Here is a 25,410-nt window from a genome sequence, read left to right as displayed (position 1 = left end):
AGAGTGGCAGCGTGTTTTGCTCTGGGTACTGATTTACATGAACAACTTGTTGCCTTTGTCTATTGCTACAAATAGGGTGTTTTTTTGCGGTTTTTTCCCATGTGTTTGCTCCCATACTTTTGAGTAGAGGTGCGACACAAGACTATTTGGAGATGACACACACATACTGAAAACAAATCGTGATTTGTGATTATTTTCTTGGAAGTGAGACAGTGGTGTGGCGTGCTCGCTTGTCTGTTTGCTTTTTATCGATGGACTGTTTGTTTATGAGTTGTATTTAGCTCCTAATCTTATAGGATTTATATTTTTGCTTTTTTTTGGAAACTGTTTTTATTTGTAAAAATGGTAGTTGCCAGTGTAAGAAAAATCACATTGTAGCAGTCCTGGGGATATTATATAATATGGCTGGTCTGTTCTGGTTGCTGTGATAAGAACTGAGATACACACGCTGTAAATATAAGATACAGGCTTGATATGCAAGTGAGATGTAGCTGAGTGTCAAGAGTTTTGCAGACTAACAGAAACGCTAATGATTTGTTGTTTTCTTAGGCTTTTTACTTGCACATTAAGACAACTTTTAGAGTATTGACCAGGAACAATTTACTTCAGTTATGTGGGTGTTTTTCTTTGTTTTCATTCAGATATAGTAATCTTTGTTCAAAGTTTAGTAAGTTTCATAGTTTAAAAAAGTCTAGAAAATTAACAGACACTTTGAGAGTGGTGAGGTGGGGAGGAATTAACAATACTTTATACAGAACATGAAGCTGAATGGTGGTACACTAAACTAAATTTTTGTGTTAACAACACTGCACAGGAAATGAACTTTACGGCCCTGTTCACACGCGATAGCCGTGCTCACGGCATGTTTAACACAGCAGCCACGCTGAAGAAGCTTAAGTTGTCATCAAATTCCTGGCAATTGCTTTGCTAGCTGAATTTTTAATAGTGATTATAATTGCATGTTACAAAACCTAAATAAAAAATAGTCTTTTAAATTTTTTGTTCTGTGAATTTGGCTTCTGTATGATTGTTTAAGGGAAAAAATAACTCAAACCTGTTTCCAGAAGCATGTGTGGGAAGCAGTCTTAATTTTGTTAAATTTTGTTGTTCGCCTTCAAGAACTTTGTACAAATTCTTTTTACTAGGTTTGGATAATTCAGCCAGACACTATAGGTTGCCGTTGGTTTGTATGCATGCTGTCATCTCACTGACAGTCACTCAGATTTTTATCACTCAGTCACATTTTCTGCCCTTGTCATCACTCTTTAGCACAGTTCTGTGAAAGATGGGTTTTGAGAAGTGAAAATGGAGTTCTGTTTGTGATCAGTTGAATACAAAATCTGTTGGACACATCACATCTACATTATTTTCACGTGCAAAATTCTGTAATAGTCCTTAGAGCTGTCAGGCAGCGTGGTATTTCTTTCTCCGCTTTTATCATTAGCGTGTGTAGCGTGATCAGATTTGCAGTTCTTAGAGTGCTAGATAACTGTGCTGTCTCAGAGACTGTGCTGGGGCAAGGGATCACTGAAGAGTAGTTTTCACAGCACAGTGAAGTTGTTTGGAAACAAAGAAAGTGTGAGAAAATTGAAAACAATGTGCAGGAGTCTGAAGCTCCTGAAGGCAAAAGGAGCATTGGGCAGGATGTTGTGCTGTTTTGTAGGATTTTTGATTTGGGGAAGAACTGTAAGAGTTAGGGTGCTACTAAGAACCATTGCTATTTCTCAGTGTGTGTAGTACACTCTTCATGGCCCCAGGGATTCCTTCACACGAACATGAAATGCTACAAACCTGGTGTGCTTTGGGGACCGGTGGTGTCACCCAGAATTTGTGTGCATCGCCAGTAATCTGCCTGAATGACATTTTCACTTGGTTTCAGGGTGCTTTAAGTCATATATTCTCAGATTAAAGCCAACAGAATGCTGTGTTAGAACTATGAACAAAGCTTGGCCTGTGTGTAAATTTCAGTGTTTTCACTTTGTCTGGCATTAGTGTTAAATTTATTAAGACATGTGTAAGAGATAGTGCAGTAATATTTACTGAATCAGTTTGCTAGCTATAGTGTACATTTTTCAAGTCAGAAAATGTAATAAAAAGGAAAAATGTCCCATGTTAGTTGTAAAATGGCATATATCTATTGCTAATTAACCCCTGACTTACTCTGGTTTTGTGTTCATGTCTTGTTACATCTTTCTCCTGGTCAAATAGCAGAGGATCATTTTCTGGATGGGTGGTGTAAGCATACTGTATTTTGTGATTTGCATCAATTTATAAACTGCAGCTAAAAAAGTTCTTTTCTAGTATGGGGAACTCTAAGTTAATCCACCCAAATTTGCAGAATAATCCTGAAAGTGTGTGCATGCGGAGGTAAATGCTGTAATACCGATTTCTCTTGTGTATGAATATGGTAACAGTATGTGAGAAATGGAAAACCTCTTTCAGGTCATGGTACCTGGATCTCCCTCCTTAATTAGTATTTTCATATGTGGCTTTTATTTGAAAATTATGGGTGCCTTGGAATAAATGCCATATTTAAACAATGAACCAGCCGTGGAAACTCTTCCCGTAGTTTTCAAGGCATTGCCACCGCAGATTAAATCCTGTACCAGTGAAAGATGAGCAGGACTTGGATGCAAGGACTGGGGTTTGATTATCCAGTGCTACATAAAGAATATCAAATTACACTTAACCAGTACTGCTGCAAAGACGAGTTTCCCTGATTTTAGCTTTAACTCTAAAAATCTCAAGAAAGTGGACTCAAAATTGTGACAGCCTGACATTTTCATATATATTAGTTATGATTTTCAGATATATTTGTAGTTGAATTTGTGATAAAGGTATTTGGATTTATAGAAACCCGCTTAAACACCATTAGAATGATAACTGTTTAATCTATAACATAAGTGGAGTAAATGCTGAAAGGCATAAGGACTTCATGGGTGTTTATTTAAAATTGGCTTGGATATTCATAATCATATGCTATCCCAGCATCCTGTGTGTGTGTGGCTCTTCTCCAGCACATTAATATACACTGTAGCACCTTGATTTTGCTCTGTCATTCTTTTACGTATGTAAAATTTCCTTCCTCTTTCCTTGAGTAACTCTCCCTGTCGGGTACATTTAATACAGAAATATGTGCATTTGGTTGCAGGGGGATCAGAGAGTAAATCCAAACTTCCTTTGTTTGAAATTAAAATTACTCCCAAGTCAGAAGGACCGAATGTGAAATAGTCTCTCGATTTATCAGTTGATGTGGGGCAGCCAGTTTAAATCCATGCTCCTACAGCCAGTAAGTTTTCTGCATTCAAACCCTGAAATTGCCTGTGAATTTTGCAGTCACTGCAAACCCATGTTGCGTAATTCTGCATAGGCTGTATGCTATATGGCACCTGCAGGGCTGAAGTGGATCTCATTTCAGCAGTTAACAGCACATTATTTAGTCCATTAAGCTGTCTGCTCTTTTCCTCCCTGTCTGGTAATTCCTTTCCCTTGGAACACACCAGCACTCCCTCCCTCTGATACTCCCACACTTTCTGTCCATGCTTCCACTGAGGCCATCCACCCTCTCTTGAATCCTCCCTGTTCCCAGTGAAACTATCCTCAATCATTTTCCCGACAAACTTCCCATCACCATTTCCCTCCCACTTCCACTGACGTCAGCTCTCCTGTACAGAGATCCTCGCTTCCACTGAGAGGATCCTTCCCACGCTGAGATACATGAACTTTCCTCAGTCTTTAGGGCTCCAGACTTTCACACTGATGCTTTTTATACTGTTGTTGTAAGGCATGAACCCTTTCTCCAGGGGATGGGAGTCTAAGTTTTAAATTGTATGAAGTGAAGTGGTGTAGTGTCATGTGAACTGGGCTCATATTTAGGTCTAATTTTTATCTTTTTAAATTTCCTGTTGTTTGTTATGTAAATTGGAAAAACCCCAAACTATAAATCACTCACAGTATACAGATGGCTACATTACAAAGACAGCATAAGCTGTGTTTTCAATTTCTAAAGCATTATTATTGGTACCTCTTCTTGTCATGCAAACTCATGCAAAATGTGTCATTGCATCTGCGGGCAATTATTTGTGTGACTGAGATGAGCAAGGTTAGGCCCTAAATTTTTGGAGTATTTACGGTTGGTAAAAACCTCACTGAAACTCCTTTTAGCTGAAAATTCTTGAGCCTTTTCCATTGCTCTTCAATGCTGCTGTCTGAGCTTGCTCTGCATCTTCTCTCTGGCCATTTTACGTTTGTTTAGTTAATGTTATGTTAGTTTAATTTATGTTATTTTAGTTAAGTACTAAGCTTTTCCTTTCCTGCCACCTGAACCTGTCAATAGAGGAAGCATTAAAACCAAGCCTTTATTTCTGCAGTTCTAGATCTTTTTCTTACTGTGTTGTACCTTTTGTTATCTTAATTTTGTGGCTCAGATTGAAGTAAGTACATCTACAGTGAGAAATTTTCTACCTGTAGAATGTATTTATAAGCCAGCAGAATAACAGGAGGTGGTGTACTAATGAATTTCTAACATTCCAAATATTACATGTGGTGTGAAATTCTAATGCAAGTTAACAGCTTTGCCTCGCTATTTAAGATACCAACAATTCAGATTTTTACATCCAAAATGCTAAGTTTAGGTATAAATTAAAGATACAAAATGATTACACCTGCTTGCAAATACTTCCCATTCAATGAATTGTAGATTAGAGGATGCTTACAATCTATGTGACAATGTAGAATGTCTTATTAAGAAAGCTGTTCATGGTTCATTTGAATCTAAGAAAAAAATACTGTTTGGAAACTGTTTTGCTTTCCATTTTGCATTCTTTAATATTTGTTCTTCATGTTCAAGTAATTGTCTAAGTCAAGAAAGGGAAAGGTATTTGAATGAGATTTATTTTTAACATCCATTGAAATTATTATATCCACTAGTTGGATATAGTAGTCGCCACTACCAACAGTGATAAATAACTGTTTTGTTTTAGTTATTGCATGAACATTTGTTCACCTCTCTTGTCTGTCACACTGAGAAAGAACTCCAGAACTGGGTGGCTTAAGCATTAGCAACAATACAGTGAAAATATTACACTTTTTACGCTGTTGGAATCTCAACTGACTTTCAAATGAGTCCTCAAAGAAGAAATAAGTATTTTGAGAAATGGACAGCTAAAGCTTTTATTAGCTCTCAGCAAAAAAGCAAAAGAAACTTAAAGCAAGTATGATAATGAGTGAAATGGCCTCAAGGTGAAATAGTTTCAATACAAGATTTACTTAAGTTGTCATTTTATCAGCGGGTCACAGAAGCACATGTAGGAGAACAGTTTAGTGTTGTGCTCTATTTTGGTGGTGTGTATGGATATAATATGGGTATAATATATATAGCCCACACTGTAAACTGCTTTACCAGCTGTGGATGGAATTAAAACATTGTCAGCAATGTTTCCAAGGTTGCACACAGAGCGTGATGTCGTGTCCCAAGCTCAGTTTTCCACGTGTATTTCCATGTTTTTATATATGGGTCTCATATATAAAAACATCCAGTGGAGGTTCAGTAGGAATTTGCTTGGTCCTGTGGCATCCTACACATTGCTATCTGTTCTTTGGGTAATATAATTAGGTATCATCATTTAACTGTAATTTAAATTGGCACAGGATGACAAGATACAAATTGAATAGCTTTAATGTGCATGATATACTACATAGTTTTATTGCCCAGAGTTAGATTTTTGAGTTTTCAAAGGCACCAAGGGAGTGATGTTAAAGTCCTCTGCTTTGCAAAAAGATTTCAGCATTCAGCCCCTTTTAGGTTCTTTCTTGATACCCCTTTTAGGGCCAAAACGTAATAAATGATGGTGTTTTCATGCTGTGAAATTAAATAGCAGTCTCTAATTTGTGTGTTCTTCCAGACCGTTCTCTTTTGCTATGGGTTGTGCTGTTGGCCTCAAATCAAACTCCCAGGCCTTTTCCTTCTCTTTCTTGTAAAATCTGTAACTCTGTCACTCTACATAAAGCAAAAGGCTTAGCATTCTGTAAGCCAGCTCCCACATGTATGGCTTTGTTCCAGGTGAAAGGAAGAGAGCTAGAACCTGCTTTTTGACATGGAAATGTGTTGACATAAATTAGGTTATATCAGCTTTGAATGTGGTAGACAAGGTAATTTGAGATGGGTTTTGATAGTATTTTAAATGTTCAAAGGTAGTCTGCAGATATATGTAGAGGGTTAATGTCCTTGCATAGCAGAAAAGCTTGGAATGAAAAAGGAATATTCAAGATTTAAAAGCAGTTTTGGGAATAAAATGTTGCTCATGAAAAGGACTGATTCCAGCATAAGGGACTCAAATAAGGATTCCCACCCTTGCTTGGAGTGGGAGGAAATGTGGCTTTTGGTTCTGCCACTTTATTACCTGATAGAAAATTTTTGAGCACTGGATCCTGAGAAATTAGGATAACATATTTTTGTTGTTGTAAAGAAAATCTCTTTGTTGGCCAGATGGGTCTTTCATTTCTGAGTGAACTGAACTGATACAATTTTAAGGGTTTTTAATCTGTTCGTGAAATAATATTTTAACATATTTAAGATGCGTCCGTTTCTTTGTTGGAAATGAGAACTCACTTTTTTTGGCAAAAGCAGAATTATTGTCCATGTTAATTTGAAAGTTACTTAGAAAACCAAGCATTTTATATACCTTTTTCAAGGAGGATGCATTTTGCTTTGTAAGTCAAGCATTTTATATAGTGACATGAACAGTTTATTGGTCTTGTTATGGGGAAAATGGTGACATTGAGATCTTTTCATTGTATTTTAGACTTCCCAGTTTCCTAAGTAAATCCATACAAAGAAAACACAGAATCACTGGACAAATACGAAAGAATGGCATCCTTTACTTCCCATTGTTTTCATTTTGAGTTAGCAGTGACCTTTAGCTCCCTGCTGGCATGCGGTGGAAACTTTACCAGGCCCCATCTTACTTGCCCCTAAAAGACAACTTATTTTTAAAGTTATACATTTACTATCCTATTCTGTCTTTGAGTCTGAGGTTCTGTTATCTCTAATAAAATTTAATCAGAAAAACAACCTCAGTAAGTCATCAGCAAAGTAAACCTTCTTTTTATAGAACCTTGTTTGAAAAAAAAAAACCCTACTCTAGTTTGTTAATTAAAGCACATCAAAAGACCCTTGATCTACATTGAATGAAATCTTCCTGTATTGAGGAGTAGCTACACTTTTGTATCATCATCAGAAGGACATTCCTCATTGACACGGAGTTATCAGGGTTGTGGCTCTTCTGACACTAAGGTTTAGAACGCTGTTTTACAGCAGCGGTTTTAATTCCAGGTTTAAATGCACAAACATGTCTGTGGGGTATGTAGGTAGGTCAAGATCTATCTTGAGCTGAGATGATTAGTTTGCAGATGTGTGTTCTTTTTGGAACACTGTCTGCTCTTCCTTCCAATTTTTAAGTTGTTTTTTTTTTTTCTTTTTTTCTTTTTCCCTTCCTTCCTTCATAACTTTTCATAAGTTTGGTGAGAAATTCCACAAATGATTGAGGACAGCCACACCTATTACACTGGTAACTTGAAGCAGAAGTGATGTGTCCTGCACACAGTTTAACTGCCTAGTAAAAACTGCATTTTTCCATGAGCTTTAACTCGAAGATTTCAGCACAGGGTGAGTATCAGAATGTAGATCTATAAATACAGGAACCCAGAGCTTGTACTGAAGTGTGGATGGCACTGGCAGTTCTGGCAAGATATCTGTTTTTTTTTTTTCAAACCAAAGCAAAGTATTATTTTCAAATACCAAAGAGATTTACTAGTGGGCCAAATTCTTACTAAAACGACACTCTTTCAGCCCTGTTAAGGTCTTTGGCTCAAGGGTTGTGGCTGTGTCTTTTGGTAGAGCAACTTCGAGAGTGACGACTCTTGGAGTTAAAACCTTAAATTTCTAAGCATTCAGAAGGATTTTTTGGCCACACATTTGTGCCTGTGTTGCTCTCCACTCGCACTGAGGATGATTCTGTAAGCAGTGGGGCAGTGGTGATGCAGAGTTCCCCTGTCACAGTCTGGCTGCCTGGCCAGCGTGCTGTGTTTCCACTTGGACGCCCGATGCTCGTTCTGTGTCACGGGGGATCGCGGCCACCAAGGACCCAGAGCACAGGGGCTGTGCTCAGACCAAGCTGTGGCCATGTGTGCAGGGCTTTGTCTCCAGCAGAGTGTGCTTTGGAGAAAGATGCAAGGGATCTATTTAAAGGTACAAAACCGAGAAGGGCTCTTCGTGCTCCTCTTCTGGCTTTAGTCTGAACATACTGATTTACTTTTCTTTTTTCACCATTTTGGCATGTAATATGATACTGATATTTTAGTTTTATGTCCTTAAAATTGGCTTGACAAGTGCAATGAAAAATTGTACTCTTGCGTGGAATTTGTGAATGGAGATTTAATTTCCAAACCAGTGTTAGCACATACTTATCACTGCAACACCACCAATGTGAATATCTGGTGTATTTGTTTCTGCAGATACTGTTGCAGGGACCACGAACAACCAATGAAAGAGTTTAGAAGAAAGCAGGGGACATGAATTGAAACTAAATATGGGTTTGCATTCTGAAGAGGACTTCATGACCAGGGTAGCTAGGTTTTTTTCATACATAGATCAGAGTGTCCTCCAGATGAAAAAACTTGAGGGTGAAATGGATATTTTAGAGGAATGAAACGTTTCAAAGACAGGCAGAGGGGGTTTTGAAAACCCAAACAGCTTTTGTTTCATTAACAAAAGGAAGAATAAGTCCTGTGAACTCAGACACTGCTTCATGCTTACATTGATGCTGCTGGAGCTTTTCCTTTACGTAGTATTTGGGGCTTTCTTTTCTGTCTTTGGTAGGAATGGATCTGCTTTCTGCAGAATTTCGGATGAAAGGGCTGTTCTGCCCTTTCTGTCAATTAGTGATGTTATACATGTCCTCAGTTCTGGAGGTGGTGGTGTTGTTCCTGGCTGTGCAATGCTGTGGAGCTGAGATCTGTCAGGAGAACAGACAGCTCAAGTTCTGTGCCACTGCTGTCACTCACAGCCCCTAAACCTACCAATGACACTTCTTCCCTCAGCAGATAATGTCACATTGTACCTCTTCCAAAGTATGGAATACTTTACTATGGGGCAGCTGCTTACTTTTTAGGAGGGATTTATGTTTTCTGAAAATTTATTGCATGTTACAGCTCCTTAAAATGAATGTATTTGAGAGTAGCTTGCTGGGAACCAAATTTTATCCACAACTTTTTTATCTGGCAGTAATACCTAGCAGGAAAAACGAGATTCTTGGAGAAAAGAGAGATTTAGCTTTTATGATCCTCGTTCATCCTGCTAAAAACTCATTGAGCTAATGAAGCTGCTCAGTAATGAAGCTGACCCATCCCTCTGTCCCTTGGCTTCGGTGGGAAGGGCAGAGTTAATGTCTGTCCCTGAAGGACAGGCAGCAGTGGCAGCCTGCTGGTCTGGTAGCAAATAATAAAAAAAGAAATTCTGTTGGTCATTCTATACTTTTGGTTCCAAGGGCTAAATATTAATGTATCAGTTTATGATAGTTTTCTGAGAAACATAATTCTGCTGTCACTGTTTGCAAGTTGGAATTTTTTTCCCCAACACATTTGGAAGAGTTTTTTTTGGTCTTGTTTGCTTATATCAGTGCAGAGCCTCAGAGTTCAAGTGGGAGTGGGGCAGAGGGAGCAAGCCCTGCCAGTGGTTGGCGAGAGGTGTGGGAAGTCCAGAGGCTTGTCACATCCTCAGACTTAACCTCTGGTCACAGTGTGACCATGGGAACATTGCCAAGCACCAGATTTTCAGAGAAGAGTTACTGAAGTTCACATTTTCTAAAAAAGCTCTCTTACGAATTACTTAGAGTGAGATTCATAGCTGGACTGTCAAAAAAAGCAAGCTGAAATTGCAATCTCTTATTATGCCAATTAAACTGAAAGGAACATCTTTTTGTAGGTTACATAGCTCTGAAGTTTTCTGCTAACTTTATCTTGGCTGTTCAAATTGCTAAGAGCTCTTACAAGGCTCTCTTGTGCTCTTTGGGCAATATAAACTCTCTCCTGCTGTGCCCTTTTAAGTTTGTGGGACACTGTTCATGGGGTAGTTTTTGCTTTGTTGGGTAAACTTGTTTGGTTGCTTTACAAAGTCTAAGCAAACCAGAGAATTTTAAGGGCTGTGGAAATGAAATAGACCTGGTGCAGGATCAGGGAATGGCAGTCTTTTGTCCATTTCTTCTGAGAGCCTTGGAGCTGTGCTAGGAAGTACAGGCTGTGCGTGTTAAGAGGTAGCTGTGATTTTCACCCTTCTATTGGGTGCACAGGATTTATTGTGGGTTAGGAGGTGCCTCCCTGATATATTGTACTGCTCTGTCAGTCCCTCTGAAATTAAACCAAGACCAGAGGCCAGTGGAGAGTGTAAGTGGTGGGGTCCAGCAAAGCTCAGAGGTCTCCATGAGCTGTGGTTTAGTTGCAGAAGTCACAGCTGTCTCCACAGGGACATTTACTGGAAAAGTGATTTGTCCTAAAAAGTTGAGAAACCTGATAAATTCTCCCATCATCAGTTTGAGCAAGGACACAGTCTTCCTCAGTCTGTTGTTTTCTCAAGTGTGTGTTTAGCCATGAAACCATGTAGTCTCTTGCCCTTTCTCCATGGATGACCTGCAAGGAACTATCAACCCCCTTCAGGAAACCTGATGCTTTTGGTCAATGGTCCCTTACATTTTTTCCCCAGCTGACTGATCAGAGAAGTACCCAGCTGCATCCACTTGTTAGGATTTGCTGTGCCAGGGCACATTCTAGGACAAAGGTACCAAGGAAGTGAGTTGTGTTGAGCTCACCTGAAAGCTGAGCAGCGCTTCCCTGGCTGTGGCCAATCACTCTGACTACTCTGGGATCTGGTTTCCACTTACCCCTGTAACAGTAGACTCAGTAAATACTCATGTGAAATATTACCTGGGAATCTTTAAATGCTTGACTACTATTGCTTCCTGCCACTTTGTAAGAGGTGCAAGGATTTGTTTCATACCTATTTTTTTTTCTTCTTTCCCCCTCCCTCCATTTTGCAGAGAGGGATGTGGGTGAAGGGCTTGGCATTTTTTATTTATGATCTTTCCCAACATCAGGGCATCCCAAGACAGCAGGTAGAATTTCTAAGAGATTCTTCTAAAGGAGGGTCCTTTAGCCCATCCTAAAATAGTTTAATGATTTTTTTAAAGGCCAACCATGCCTTAATCATGTAGAGAAAAAGGCATGAAAGAGGATTGCCAGGGTAAAGGGATTATGGCTTACAGCATTGCCCCTGTGCTTTTGCTGGGTGTTGCAAGAGATCTTCATATCCTTTAGAGTCTGAGTTAGGTTTGGGAAACCTTGACCTCTGTACCAAGAATGATTTGAAGCCAGCAGTAGTAATTTGTTTAGACACAAGTTCTTAAATGCAGATTAATTGATTGCTATAACTACAGATACTTTTGTCCTAGAACAGACATGAACAAACTGTCCAGGATATTTGCCAATTAGCTTGTGGTTAATTTAAATAGAATACAACCCCCTGACTTAGTAAACCCTCAACTGTGGCAGCTCAGCCACAGCCACTTGTCCTCACCCCAGCACAACTCTCAGCCTGGCAGCCCATGTAAAACAGCATCACCTTTAACAGGCAGCATTCATCTGCAGTGATGTGTGGCACTGTACTGCAGAGCAAAGTATTTTCAATGCCTCTTACAGGAGGCCTGAAGAGGTTTTAGAAGAAGCAGGACTTCAGTAATAAATCTGATCTCTTGAAACATGAGTTGGAAGTTGTAGCTCCTGTCAGCAGGTTCACTGTATGATGTATTGTGGAGCCTTGGCTGCAAAGAAGCTGTAGCCTGCAGTTAATGAGCTGTTCAAAGTAGCTGTGAAATTGTCAACTTAATTAAGCCAAGTTTAGTTACCAGTCATCTTTCAAAGATTTTGTGTGAAGAAACAGGCTCTGGAACTGCCCAGCTATGCACTGTAGGAAAGTGCTGTGTGCTTTTCTGAACAGAAGTTAAGAGTTCATGTGGTAAGAGAGAGTGCTATTTTGCAAAGTGGTTAAAGAAAGCCCCCGGCTGTCCCAGCATGCTGGGGAGCTTCACAGATATTTCCATTTTTAGATAGTTAGAAAGCACTCTAAAACACTCAGTGGATTGCAGCTTCTGTGTGATTCTGATTGAAGATCTACTGCAATTTTTTTCGCTTCTCTTTTGAAATGATCATGCATGTGCAATTTTTTAAATTGTTATCTGTTTCTTTATAAAATAATGGATATTTATCTTTGTGCTTTGTCCTGAGTCCCTTTCTCTCCTGACAGTATAGAAAATTTAGTCTGAGCACTACTAAAACACCTGCTGAAGACAGTGGAGACTGCAGTTCAGTTAGCTGGGTTTCTTCAGTTTGTCCTTGGACAAAGAGTAAATACTTTTGCAGACATTTGCAAACTTCTTCTGCCCATGACCTTGAAAGGACCCATCAGATGTTGCAGAAACAAATGTTTAGGGTCCTAGCTGCTGAGGCATCTCCTCTCACATCAAGTATCAGTTAATTACAATGGTCTGTTCTTCAGGTTGGAGATCTCTTACTGACATAAGTAGGGTAAAGTCTTCTTCTAATTACAGCAATACTGATACTACTCTGCTTGTTGCAGTGTAGTTTATGCCATTTGAGGGTAAAAATACAATGGTACAGCTTTTTCCACAATAGAAAGCTTCCCTGTATTTCTTGACATGTGAAACTATCCTTAGGACACATTTAGGTGAGGTCTTAATACAGTCAAGGACAGGACTGTATGAGGAATGTTACCTAGATCAGAAATATCATTGAGGGATTTGAGTTTTAACTATATTTTATTTTGGAAAAGATCTCTGTTATGGATATAGTGATAATGGATAGAGGGGAAGCATGCTTTTGTTAGAATAGCTTGTTTCAGCTGAGGAACTGGTATGAAGTATACCAGCAAAACCAGTTTTGCTAATGTTAGCTCCATTTGCAATAGGAAGGATTCCCAGGACATTTGTGTTACACCTGTGCCAGGAATTCAGGACTGTGCAAGTGAAATGCAAGTGAAGTGAGCACATGGAGCCTTTTGCTCCTTGCTGAGCCTTTGGACTGTAATAGTTTCTGGCAGCTGATGCCTATGAGCCACTTGCCTGCTTTTATGATGCCTTTGCAGCCAGCATTGCTAGCAGTGAGAGCTCCAAGGAACTCTGCAAGCACTCTGAATGCTGCCAACACACTGGTGCTTTTTTGGAATTTTTCCTCTTTTGGACAGACAGATTTAACAGGAAATAGTTTGGCTGAGGTGTGAAATCATGGCGTGAATATTTGCAAACCTTTGGGAAGAAAAGGTATTTTTTGTCAGCAAGACTTTGTAGACCAGGCAGTAGAGCAAACAGAGGGGGGAACAGTCCTTGAATTAGGACATATAAATGATTGTTAATGGCCTTTGTCCTCTGTTGCTGTTTGTTTGCCTTTTGCTATAGGACACTGCTCTTCAGAACAGGCTGTAAGTGGCTCTGCATTCGGTGACTTCAGGTTATTAAGGAAAAGCTGAAGTATCAGTTAATTAATTGCATCATTTAGAACTGACTTAGTGTTAATAATTATCTCATGAAACTATTCCAGATTTATGTTTGAGAATGGGAAAAGTAGTATAATAATACATATAATAAGTATGGAAGATACTGAATTATCAAGTGTAATTTGGTGACAATTTGATTGCAATGCCAAATTGTGGCAATTTGTGATAGGAATATCACACCACAGCTGCCTCTGTGCCAACCCCTCCATTTTACTGCCTGTTTCTACTCAGCCTTCTTACTTTGTCATCCATGGTGGTTTGTAGCTTTTCTTTAACTTGTTCAGTCACACATGGCAGAAGTTTCTTTCTTCTTTTCTTCATTTACCACTATATTCTACCTTCAACTGCCATTTTCATGTTTCTAATGCTTATAAATGCATATATCTGTAATTTTGGGGGATTAAAAACTGTGTCCTCTCACTGACAAAACTGATATCAACTCCTCTCAGAGCTTTTTTCCATTTTGTTTCTTTGTACTTTTGTTTGGTGAAGGTCTTTGTGGAGGGTCCAGCTTCTTCCCACCCTCTGGACACTGTCCTGGAAATGTCAGAATCTTGCTTACAAACAGGCATAGCTAGTAAACAGATGTCACCCTGAAAACCTTTATTTAGTACACACAGTGTACTCTTAATCATTTGCACCAAGGTCAATAGCCCTTAAAGGGCCATTATTATAAATCAATCTGATATTGGAGGAGTATTTTCACAGATGTGTACACAAACACAAATAAACTGCTGTTTTTTTTCTCTAACTTCAGCTAAAATGCAGTAAACTTATTTCTAATCTGCTGTACTAGAAACATTAATTTTTCATCTTTCATAAAGCTTTTAAAGCTGTAGTGCTGTTCTATGCTTAAAATTCCATACAGACATTTTGAATTGTAGATGTGTTCTTGTGTTGCTTAACAGAAAGGAGTAATATTGTGAAGAAAAATAATTTTGTTTTTCATAGCACAAAACATAAACAATCAGTTGGTGGGTAAATTGCTTGATTGTAGTTTGTGGACTTTAATTTTAGTTGTTTAACTATGAATCGAAACTGTCATAACTGGCACTAATAATGGACTCCTAGTATTACATGATTCAGCTGGTGCTGACACAATTTCATAATAAAAATTAGACATTTTTCATCTATTTTTGTAACCATGTCAGTTCAGATACTTGCTGTGTAAAGGGCATATCTACACAAATAGTTGTGACCAAGCTGAACTTGCATCTGAAATTGATTTTTCTCCATACTAGGAATTTGACAATGTTTTCCCAAAGCATTGAAGCTCAAGCTGGTTTTGTGACAGCTTTCTTTTTGACAAGGACTGAGTGAAAGAAATTGTTACTTTTCCTCCAGATACAGTCCTAATAACTCTCATAATTCCCATTTTTTTCATGGGGTCACGTTCACTGTCTCTAATGTAACTAACTGTTCTTTTATATGTTTAATATCCATTCTTTCTTGCACTTGCAGAATTGGTGACCGTTAGTGTTAAATAGCCCACATTTTGCTTATGGAGCTTTGCCCAGGAGCTCCCTGCTCTGTTTGGGGCTACAAACTGGTTCTCTGTGTTTCCTTTTGAGTAGTGTGAATAGACTGAGCCACCTGACTCTCATCTGGCTTGTGTTGAGGGTGGGCTGGTATTTCATTTAAGCGCTTTGCAAGTAAACCAGAGCCATGTGCAGGAGTCAGAGTTGAGGCCTCTTGGCCCTGTCTCTGTACCCACATTCTGGAGCCCAGCTTTGTGTGTTGTGGGGAAGATCTGCTGAACCTCAGCAGTTGTTTCTTTTACACTTCATCATCTTCCAGTCCAGTCCATGGAAAATAAACCTAAACTCTAATTACTGTGTCTGTTTTATTTTTTTGCTCTTTAAATCTTCTTCACCTTTTTTTATAGCATCCTTCCAAAATGTGTCACTCTCTATAAACATTAGGCTATTAAATTTTTGAAGCTCATGACAATGTTGTTCCACAGATCATGCATTTGCATTTTCAGGGTAAACACCCTCCAACCAGAAACTAAGCAAGCTCAGTCTTTTGTGGTGCACTCTGTCCTCATATGCCCTGGGATCAGGAGTCCCTTGCCTGTTTCATGTCACTCACATGATGTTGTTTCACACTTGGGAGTTACATCTGTGGGTCAGCACTTCCTTGCTTTTTAGAAATACCCCTCTCTTTAGAGAAAGCAGTTGCTTGATTCTAACTGCTCTTACTTAAACAGCAGATTTTTAGGACTGCTAAGTATGTCTAAACTTTACAGTCCTTCCCCAGAGAATGTTAGCCTCATAGAATTAGAAATTACCCCAAATAAATATAAAAGAAAATAAATAAAGCACAGATAAACAAAAGGAGTTGTTGGGGAAAGGCCTTCAGTATTTCCAGCCATCATTTTAAACCCACCAGATTCTTCTTTGAAAAATCCTTGAGACTGATCACATTGTGCCTTGGCAAAGACTTTTGGGATCTAGAATGATATTTTACTTAGTGACTCGTGGGTCTCCTCACTCAGGCAGGGAGATAAAGGGAGATAAGATGGTCAAACAGAAAAATGTTAACTTTGAATGATATATAATGGTCAGTCAAGGCTGTAGTGTAGCTTGTCTGCTTTGTGACTGATAAGCAACTGTGGTGCAAGGACTACACATGGTTTTTGGACTGAAAAGTCTTATTTAGCTATTTAGCTTTGTCTCAATTATAGGAGCTTTTTTTTTTTTTTTTCTCTCTGTGACTTGAGTTGTGGTTATTTATTTTTCTGTGGGATTTTTTTTTTTTCTGGATACAAGTGACACTAAATCTCGCTGAAGCAATGTGCTATTCAAAAGCTTAATCAATGTGATGTTTGAAAAAGAAAAAAACAGAAGTGGAAATATATATAAAAACTAAAAACTGTTTCTCAGTCCAATAGTTTGAGCATTTCAGATGCTGTTGCTAAAGCTCAGGAATGACTGGCTGTGCCTGGGAGTTCAGTGTATTAAGCTCAGTTGGGTAATTTCTGTTCCAAGTGTGTTGCTGGGGAGGGCAGGGAGGAGAGGGTCATACTGCATTGTGGAAAATGGATTTAGGAAAAAGCCCAAGTAATGATACATCTTATTTGTGTTAGCAGGCGACAGCATGCATAGTTTGCACAGCTCTTTGTAATTGTTTTTGATAATCAGTCCAAGAAAGTGGAAAGAATTAGTGCTAACAAGAAATCCCATCTTGGAATGCAGACTCGCTGGGACAGGGCTCATGTTTTCCTGTTGGTTTATAGGGATGTTGTATACTTCAGTGCTTACATGATACAAATGTAAAAGTAAAACCAGTGATGATGATGTCAGGAAGTGAACACTCTGTCAATTCACTCCCTGTAATGACATGCATTTTTTAAAATAAGACATCAAGTTCTTTATGCATAAGGAGAGCGCAAGAGTTGGATGTGCAATTAGAAGTAATTTAGTTCAGAAATAGATGAGTTGTTTGCTGGCATAACTAATGATAGCACTGGTATCCAGTGTCCCAGATATTTACAGTAAAAAATGGAAATTAACAATAAAGCCATCAAACTGAAGTTACCAACTGACGAGAAAAATAATCTGAAACAAAACCAGGTGACCAGTTAACCACAGCACTCCCAGTGCTCCTGTCTGGTGCTGGCTGGAACAGTGCTCTGTGCTTCCTTCCTGCCTCTGCCCTCCTGTCTGGGGCTCTGCTGGCCAGTGGGTGTGGGTTGGGAGCCCTGGCACAGCTGAGGCCCGGGGTATCCTCTGTACTTGATATGCTAGGTCTGGTAGTTAGAAAAAAAACAATAGTTAAAAATTAAAAAACTTAGGGTTTCTTTGATAAGATCTTGGATCCTAAGGCAAGTGCTGGAATCACCTGAAGTACATCTTGATAGGAAGATATCCAAAAGCATGGTCTCAAGCAATATGGTCTGAACTGGGACTTCATCTTCTCATAACAATTTTTTCTTCCCTGCTGGAATGGTCAATGTCCACATATACTCTGAGAAAGGAGTCCCTAAAGGATGGATAAAGGGGGCTGGCAGCTCCTCTTGAAACAGAATGCTGACCTTAGAGTGGCTCAGTGCCATGGGAGGAAAAGGTTATTTATTTAGGGTTTAAGTTATTAATTTGGGATTAAGTCAGATACATAAAAGATTGTTGTTGAACTCACGTTCTTGGCTCAATCTTAGGCTGTGCAGAGATTAAAAAACTGTTTCCTGGATATTGGAGGAGGTTTTAATATGGGCCAAGCGGCAGCATTCTTCTGTTTTCAGAGAGGCAGGAGAAACTTATCTCACATTCAGGTGTAGAGGATTCTATTAATGGGATTTGCTTTTTCCAATTTGATTCTCCTCATCTGAACCAGTAAAGAAATCTCTCACTGCATCTAAAGGGCAGAGGTGGAGCAATAATACCCAGAAAAACATGAATTAGTTTTGAATGAGCTGGCCAGCCTGGGCAGCAGCAGCAGGAGAGCTGTGTGAGCATCAGCACTGATGTGTGCAGGGCACTGTGGTGGTGCAGCTCCAGTACTTCCAGTCCTTGAGCAAATGCAGTCTCAGCCACCTTTGATACCACTCTGCATCCTGCTGTATAGGTCCTCTCACAAAAAGCTGAGATCAAGCCTTTAACAAGATGAGTGAGGAGCACAGAGCTGCCTTTTTTGTTCAGCTGAGCCTGAGCAAGGACTGCCTTTGGCAGAGTGTGGGACAGCAGGTCCCCAGCCCTGCAATAAGGACTCCAGTTCCTGTCAGGAGCAGAATAGATCCCAAGGGTTGAGGAGTTCAGTGTGCAGGAATCTTACAGGAGGTCAGCAAGTCTGTAGGGGGTTATTCTAGGCTTGTACTTTTTGGTCTTGTGAAGGTGGGAAAATCTTTCAGGGGGCAGTGAAAGAGCCCAGAGTGTAGCAGGGCAGAGCTCCAGAGGAAGCTGCACCTTCTCTTCTACATCTCTTACCTCTTCAAGTAATCCAGTGTGATCTTGGCAAACCTCAGGAGCCCTGGGAGCTCTGCAGCACTCTGCAGCTTGCTCCTGCAGTCGTGTGTGTGAGTGGTGGATGGGGCTGGCAGAAAGGGAAGAGGGCTGAGGGTTGTAACCCTACAGCAGAAGGGCTTCCAGAAGTAACTGTGAAAATGACAGCAGGAGATTCTGCACTCTGTCAATCTTTTTTTGATAAAACTTTGATAAGTTTACAAGTCAAAAGGTGATTTTTCTAACTCACACATTTGTGTTTGACAATCAAGCTGTTTTCTGTCTGAATTTTACTTCATTGCCAGTAATAAAAATTCCAGCTTGTTCAGCCATGGTTATATTGGTTTTGCAGAGCTAACAGTAGTAAAAGCTTGTTTTTGTTCACAAAGTTAGTAGATTAGGTCTCAGAGAAACATCACCCAGACAGCAGATGTATAGAGAAATCTGATTCTTTTTTTATTGGTGACTTAGCTTGAACCAAACACTACTGAAACAACTGTGTGCCTCTTTTACCACCCTCAGCCCCTGTACATTGCCTTGCACAGATAAAGAAGAGACTCTTGCTGTGGAAATACTAATGAAGCTTATGCCACTTGCCATGTATTACTGACTGTTCCAACAAAAATACTCATGTTATAGGACATACTTCCTTTACTTTCTTGTTTTCAGTGTTGATATTTGAATCTCTGAAGTGAAACCATATGTTATCAACCAGTACTTTTTTCCTCATAGAGTTTTTAAAGCTCTATCAAAATACTGATGGCTTCTGTTTCTCTTGTGTGTCCTCTCACTTCTATTATTTCCTTACTTCAATGACAGCAGACAATTTCTGTTTGATTAATCCTCCGTAGAGGTGACAACAAGAAAAGATGAAACTTTGGTTTAAAGAAACATGAAACCTATATCTACTTCATTTTTATTTGTTTACTCTGCAGTCTGTCACCAGAATTATCTGTCTTCCCAGCCTCCTGCTGGTTTTAGTTTTCTGGCTGTTACGGAAGCTACCAACATACAAATATGCCCCTTTGAAGTCAGAATGTATTTCCAAAGCCATTGGTCTGGTTTTTTCTTTCCTTTCACTTCTAACTTCTAGGAATGAACAAGGCAAGTATTTTGTTGTACAATAAAATACATGATTTGAGAGTGTCCTTTGAAGGTGTGGATGGAGCATCAGTTACGGAGCAGGCTATTGCTGGAATTAAGTGATGCAGTCCTTCTTTGGTCACTACCTTGATCTTTTATTGGAGAGTAGTAGTGTGGGGTAGGTTTTTTCCAGCTGCTGACAGAGATCTCTCCTGGCTGTTTAGCTGTGGCACTTGCTCCTGGCAGTGCTCAAAGCATGGGAATTGGTCATGCCAACCCATGCACTGTGCAAGCTACCCTACATTGCCACTATCTTAAAAATAAATTCCTGCTAGCATTGAGAAAAGACTTTAATGGAAAAAGAACAAATAGAAAAGATTACAATACTATAAATCAGTGCCTCTGAATCCTGAATATACAACATGGAACTGGGGGAGGAGCATGTGTCCATGCTCTTGTAGATCTTGGATATCCACAGGCAGCAAACCATGGACTTGTTAAATTATTCTAGTATTTCATTGCTTGCTTTTCTGAAGGGGCTAAAGTCCATTTGCTATTCCATAATGTGAAGAATCCTGGTTCACGTGCAAATACTGTTCATTCACCTGTTAAATGATGGTCATACCTTGGTGCATAGGCACCTGCTGGCTGGAAATGCACATACCATGTGCTTGAGAAGCATGTTATCTGGTGCTTGTATTTTGTTCAGTGATGAATGAATTTCTTCCTAAGTGACAAGAGAAGGAATATGGCCTTCCAGGGGCTCCATGAAGGCAGTGTGATCTGTACCACCTGAAAGATTTCTTAGTCTGATTTCCCTGTAAGATGAAACAAGGCAGGGTACCCTGTGTATGAAGGGCTCTTGTTTTAAAGAATAACTAACACCTGTATCCTGTAAATTAGGCTAACAACATTGAAATCTGCAGTGCCCTTATTTAGGGAGGAAAGATCTTCCAAAATGTCATGCCTTTTTTGGTGGGTATGCTGCCTGGTCACAGACCTGGGGTAGTCCCAGAGGTATCTAATGGAAAATCAGCAAGGAAGATATTTTGGTTTGCCTTTCTTAACTGTCTTATTTTCCTTTTAAGCAAATACGAAGGGGCTTTTCTAACCACTGGATGTGCTGTGCCGTCTGTATTGGAATTTATAGAAAGGTGTTAAGGGTCTAAGATATGTGGAAAAAATTAGATGATGTGGTAAGAGCAGGATTATGTCTTATCGTACAGATATTGTGTGCTTTGTGGTCTCCTGAGGAGTTTCTCCAGTGGGGCATGTCTCAGCGACTGTCAAATATTTCTCATGTGGCATGTCCAAGGTACTCAGTCCCTGTCCTTGTTAAAGGATAGATATCCATGTCTTGTTTTGAAGTCAGTTTATTAGTTAATTAGCGATTCTGGTAGTAGTCCTTGGGGATTAAAGTGTTCCCAAAGGATTATTTTCAACATTGTTGTTCTGCTCTCTCTCCTTCCCATTACATTTGTTCTGTTGAGAACCTGTTTTACCTCATTATGGGGTTGATGCACTGCCTTTATGGATGCTGCCTGTTCTGCTTTATTCAAAAGACTAGAAGACCCTCTGCTGTGATGGACAGAGATCCCAGCCTGCAGCACCAAACTGAAACACACACTGATCTCTGTGCAGAGCCTTGTGACAAGTGGACTTTGGGGCCACTTCCAGCAGTGCCAGTTGCTGGATCTGATTGTCTCTTCTGATTTGGAGCTGGAAGAATTATTCTGAGATTTTGCCTCTGCAGTTTATACTGGGGAGGTTGCTGGTTTTAGCTGTTGATTCTAGGCCCTGTGCAGATCAATAGGGAACATAGGAATATAAACAAACCAAATTAGATACTGCCCGTTTGAGGCTTCCCCCTCTGCAGGGCCCTTGTGGTTCCTGGGCTCAAGCTGTGAAAGGAGGCGACTGTGCTGCCACAGCAATCTCCTGTCCCATGGCAAAGGCTGAGTTCCTGAGGCCATGGCTGAGAGTCTGGCAGGGAAAATGATGTTTGCTCTGATCTTTCTACCATTGTTCAGTTTTCCTGCAAAGTTAGCAACTCTAAAGGCCCCAGTTTCCAAGCTCTAGAGGAGATTTAGGGGTTTCTTTATTTCTCTTCATGGGACCAAACCTGTTCACAGGCCAGGTGTAAAGCTTTTGGATGGATAGTGGGATATTTTTTTTTCTTCAGAAGCCTACACAAATCAGTTTTAGGACCAAAGTCTTCCTTTTATAGTCTCTGTTACACACAGAGACCCTTTCAGTTTACATTTGCCCCATTCCCCAAGTGAAGATTACGTTAATGACTCTTATTACTTTCTTCTGCCTTCTTTTCCTAATCTCTTTGTTTATTCCCATTTATTTCTGGCATAGTTTAACTAAGATTAGAGATGAGAGTTCAGTCAAACCTTCTGGCTCAGACTGCTTCAATGCTTCTGTGCAAATTATTCCTTCATGACACTCAATTTACCGATACCCTTCCTTTGGAAAATGGACACTATTTTAAAAAATGTTGGTAGCTACAAGAGTGGATACCTCTTAACCATGTCCTAAATCATTATAAAATACCAGAGAAGCTCTGCAGACTCCCACAACTTTCTGTACTGAAAAACATCTCAAACTTTTTAATGTGATGGTGATACATATCTCTCTATTCAAGATTAGCTAATTTTTTTCACTTACTGAATTAAAATGTGTACACTATCCTGATTTAGGAGATAACATTTTTCTGGATAAAACAGCAGCAAAGTGCTGCTTTTGATGATCTACCTCAGTGTGATAAATGCTTTTCCTTTTGATGAGGCATTAACCTTTCAACTGACACATTGATGCTCTCACAGCTATTCAAATACAGAGAAGTTCACAAAATGAATAACAGATAGATTTTCAAAAATTTGCTGTACAGTCTCAGCTAACTTCAGGCATCTACACATTGCTAATGAGATGCCACAGACCTGCTTTTCTGCCAGAATTAGGGTCATCTGCAGCTGAGTGGAAGAAGGCTGCTGGTGTCTTAGGTGCTTTGGAGAACAAACTCTCCTTGATCAAATGGTGCTACAGTCTAGGTATTAAAAGAAGATGGGTTTGTTAAATGAAAATTTCCTTGGTGTTTCATGGCAGGGAAATAAACACAGCTCTTGAGCCACTGTGAGGAAAAAAAAAAAAAAAGGGTAGAGAAGAAATAGTTAGTAGTCCTAAAAATCAACATTCTGGATATGAACAGCTATTTTCTGGGCCATGCAGATTGGATAAACTTGTGTGGGTTGAGTACTCTTGTTTGTGTATGTGGCTGATTAGCATGAGCCCTGTACCCAAGATTGTTGGTCTGTGTCAATCACATGTGGATGTAACAAAAAATGGCATTCTGCAGCCAAGTCCAGTTCTGATGAGTCAGCGGCTTGGCTGTACAGCCAAGCTCTGTGCCCCTCAGTGACATGGAAACCACAGCTGCTGGTGGAAAACAGGGCTCTTTTCCTTTCCATGAAGCAAGTGGAGCAAAAGAGTTTGCAAATATGGCATATTTTCTAGATTATATGATTGCTTTTCAAGAGCATGCCATGAAAAATTATCACTTTAAGGAAATGTCACTAAGAAAAGGCAGCATTTTGTAACTGTATCCAGTTTGGTGAAGTTCTTATGTACACAAAAGAGAGATGCAAAATGCCGGTGTCTTGTTTAGTAAGAAACCGATTTAAGAAGAGTTTACTCGTAGGAAAAAAGATTACATAAGGCTGTGAAATACATCCCTTTTCTTGTCTTTTAAAGTAATTTGAGCCTTTACATTAAGTAAACCTAATTTTGTCTTGAAATTATTGTACCCAGAAGAAGAACTGGTAAGCCGATACCATTTGTAACCAAGCAGAGTAGAAATTTATTCTATGCCAGGCCTGAGATTTAATGCAAAATAATTTTATAAGGATGTAAATCTTTAACATTTAAAAAAAAAAAAAACACAACATTTTTTCCACAATCATTCAGCATTAGTAAAATTTAAATGAAACTGTATTTGATAAAATACTAGGTGTATGTCCAAAATAAGAATGATCATCATTTCCTTACATGAGTAGACAGTCGTTTGCTAATGCATCTTATTGAAAAGGGGATTTTAAACAACAGCATGTCAGTTTCCAGGCACGTAAACTGCACTACAGATAATCTGCAGTTTAAAAACACTGATTATTTCAGGGAGGGAAAAGTCTCTAGATGATGATCCCTGCGTTCAGATAAATTTCCAAAAGCAGAGAGCAGGAGTGGGTCAGGGAGGAGGAGGAGGAGGAAGGAAAGGGGCTGTGGGGTGAGGCAGAACCCGGGGAGTCAGAGCCAGGTGGGAGCTCCCCTGTGTCACCCAACGACAGTGCCCCCGTGCTGTGGCTGCCATGGCTCACCCTGAGTGCAGGGGTCCCACCTGGAGCATCCCCACCCTGCAGGGACCCCCTGGAGCATCCTCACCCTGCAGGTCCCTCCTGGAGCATCCCCACCCTTCAGGGACCCCCTGGAGCATCCCCACCCTGCAGGGACCCCCTGGAGCATCCCCACCCTGCAGGTCCCTCCTGGAGCATCCCCACCCTGCAGTCCCTCCCTCCTGGAGCATCCCCACCCTGCAGGGACCCCCTGGAGCATCCCCACCCTGCAGGGACCCCCTGGAGCATCCCCACCCTGCAGGGACCCCCTGGAGCATCCCCACCCTGCAGGGACCCCCTGGAGCATCCCCACCCTGCAGTCCCTCCCTCCTGGAGCATCCCCACCCTACAGGAACCCCCTGGAGCATCCCCACCCTGCAGGTCCCTCCTGGAGCATCCCCACCCTGCAGGGACCCCCTGGAGCATCCCCACCCTGCAGTCCGTCCCTCCCTCCCTCCCGGAGCGCACACCTGGCGCAGGTGTTGGAGCGAGCTGCTGCAGTGCAGTGTCTGCAGTGGGTGGAAGTGCTCTGGGGCACAAAGGAGGTGGTGGGCACTGCCAGGCTGGAATTGCAACAAGGCTGTTCCTTTGGTGTTTAAATAAAATGGGAGCTACTCCTGGGAAAGAGGAGCTGTCTGTGCAGCTAAGCATGAGAAGCTGATAGGTGGCTGTATTCTGTGCAGAAAAACGTACAGCTAAAGACAAAAAGAGGTGAAATCCTTGGGAGACTACAAATTCTTGTACTTTTTGCAGTTTAGTGGAATCATGGACAACTAATTTTTTTCATTTTTCAGTGTTTGTAGTATATCCTTAAGCCCAGTGTTGTTTTTTCTTTAGGAGATGGAATGTTTCTTTAGGGAGTATGAAACCAGAAACAGAAGCTGATGTTGCCTGTCTGAGAAGACCATTTCCGAATTAATTTTCTGTTTCTATAATCACCCCCACCTTTTGTTGCATGTTTTGTGTTGACAATTGTAAATATTTCCACACAAACTCAGGCAGTGTTTTAGCAAAAATGGAATGTCTTGCTTTCTTAAAACAGCAGATTCTGGCATAAGCCTTTTCCTCCTTGTCTTCTGAACTGTCAGCAACAAAGATTTAAGTACTTTCAGTGGAGGTTTAAATGACTGTCTTTCTATAAACATTGCAGCTACCCAGTTGTGTATGTAATGTAAGACTTGCTGGTTCTTTGTACCAAAATCACAGGCTATTTATTTTCCTCTTTTAAACAGAGCATTTTTGAGACTGGCAATACAACTTCTTAATATACAAAACTCTGAGATTTATAGTAGTTTGTGATGTTCTTTTAGAAATCTTGTATAGACAACCGAGCTGTAACTCTTAATAGAAGTGCTACTTATGGCATATATTTTTAAAT

At 40.2% G+C, this 25,410-nt stretch overlaps 1 protein-coding gene across 4 annotated transcripts in view; it reads left to right on the top strand.

Moving 5' to 3' along the window:
- Positions 1–25,410, top strand: part of PDE8A (phosphodiesterase 8A) — a 142,245-nt gene that overhangs the window by 27,924 nt on the left and 88,911 nt on the right. The window lies entirely within an intron of this gene.

Source organism: Poecile atricapillus, chromosome 11, assembly GCF_030490865.1.
Source record: "Poecile atricapillus isolate bPoeAtr1 chromosome 11, bPoeAtr1.hap1, whole genome shotgun sequence".
In the NCBI taxonomy this organism is placed as follows: Eukaryota; Metazoa; Chordata; class Aves; order Passeriformes; family Paridae; genus Poecile; species Poecile atricapillus.
Note: the sequence above shows the minus strand (reverse complement) of the source record. Positions and strands in the feature narration are given on the sequence as shown.